Below are 1977 nucleotides of genomic sequence, written 5' to 3'. Positions count from 1 at the left end.
ACAGATAAGATCAGTTTGGGCAAACCACATTTGGACGTTTCTCAGTTTTTTGGGGAAGACTCAAGAAGCTCTAGTTTGAACAGAGAATACACTTTGAAACTGTCAAGATAAATCCATTCTAAATGACCTGCGCCACCATTACATTAAATCACAGAGAAAGTCAAACTGACTGAGGGAACTGGTTTTCCAAAAAAAACCATCCTGCCATGGCAAGCGTACTCAGATGGCAGTCAGCTGTATTTTAAGATCTTAATCGAGATGAAGGAGGGGCAAAATAAAAACTAGTGACATCTCAAAAAATGATGCGAGAGAATCAAGTTCACGTTCTTCAAAGAAACTGCTCTTTGGTATTTTCAGCTCACTTCGATGTCAACTGTAGCAATTAAAAACCACCACCTGTCTAGTCTGGAATATGTACACTACCCTACAACCTCACTGTATAGTCATGTGAAGTCATTCATTTAGAAGAAGAAAAATTATATTCAACCCTCTACTATTTACAGAGATACCAAGACAGAAAGTGCTTGTACTGATTCTTCATCACTCCTAAGGAAACTGGCATCATATGAATGTTTTCAGTGCTTGCACTAGCAAACAGAAAATACTAAATATTCGTTAAGTCTCAAAGCAAATTTCCAAGAGATCCCATCATTTCATTGGTAAAGATACACAGGAGCTATATTCTTTTTAGCAAAACTGTCCTGGATGAGAGCACCAAAGAAACACAATTCTGCCATCTGGATAAGAGAAATATATCAAGGACTATTTTCCTCATTCCTCACCATCACCTACACTAGAATCAAACTGCTATATACTATTCACTCAGCCTTTTCCCCACAGACAGGAGTAATTTCGTACACTTACAACTCCAAGTTGAAAGCTGCTAACACAAACCACAGAGGGTGTGTGCTTCTGAGCACCTGTCAAATCATGCCAGTATTGGCAAGACAAGCTCCACAACAAGAAGCCTTTAGATATAACCTTAAATGCTGTTAAAATGGAAAAATGAAACTTCAAAACTCTGCTTTAATAGTGGATGGGTGAAGCCCATCAGGTTCTTTTTCTCCTTTGTGACAACATAAGAGGGATGCTCCTACGTTTAGCATAAATCATCTGTATAAGCACAAAAAGCTGTCAGGAAGAGCAAACTAGCATGGCTCCGCTCGTTCTGGTTTGTTTTTTAGCAAATCTCTCAGGAACTACTGAAGAGAAAACACAAGGCACACACAGGCACATACTACAATGAAAACATATTTGCTGTAGGTTTTCTTTATTCAGAGGGTTTATTCCAAAAGGCTTCTTTAAGGATAGCTGAGTGTTCAATAATTTCCCAGTGTACCCTGCCGGCATGTTCACAGCGTACTGAACACCCTCAACATGCTTGTTGAGGATTGAGTGCATCCAAGCCTGAGTACAGGAACACAACCTGAAATTGAGCTGGTTAGACTAACCGAATTAAAAGCAGTTTCACTTGTATCTACTAAAAAGCCAAAGATGTTTTATTAAACGCTCCTTCAGTATTTGGTACACAACACCATAAGCAAGGGGGAACCATAGTGAAGCAGATTAAACACAAAGTGGGTCAAGCACTCAAAGTACCCAAGCTAAAGCAGGAATTCTCACCTGCCGCAAACTTCAACTGAAAAGCGACTTGCTATTTTCGTTAGCAAACTAAATTCTCAGCAAGCCAACCGTACTTTCAGACATTTCTTGGGTTTGTTTTTTTTTTTTTAAAGGCGGACTCGGGGTTCGGCTCCAGTCTCCCTCCCGGTCGTCAGCCTGATTTGCAGGAGCGGGACGCCGTTCCCGGGCCGGAGCAGAGCAGACCGCCGGGAGGGAGGACACGCACCCGCACCACCGAGAAGCTCAGCCGACCGGGGACAACCGAGAGGCGCCCTCCGAGCCGAGGGGGACCCCACGACCCGCAGGGCGAGGGCACGGCCCGGGCCTCGGGCACCACCCGCCGCGGCGGGCCGG

Source organism: Haliaeetus leucocephalus, unplaced genomic scaffold (assembly GCF_000737465.1).
Source record: "Haliaeetus leucocephalus isolate CR32 unplaced genomic scaffold, Haliaeetus_leucocephalus-4.0 Scaffold143, whole genome shotgun sequence".
NCBI lineage: Eukaryota > Metazoa > Chordata > Aves > Accipitriformes > Accipitridae > Haliaeetus > Haliaeetus leucocephalus.
This window is presented reverse-complemented; position numbering follows the sequence as displayed.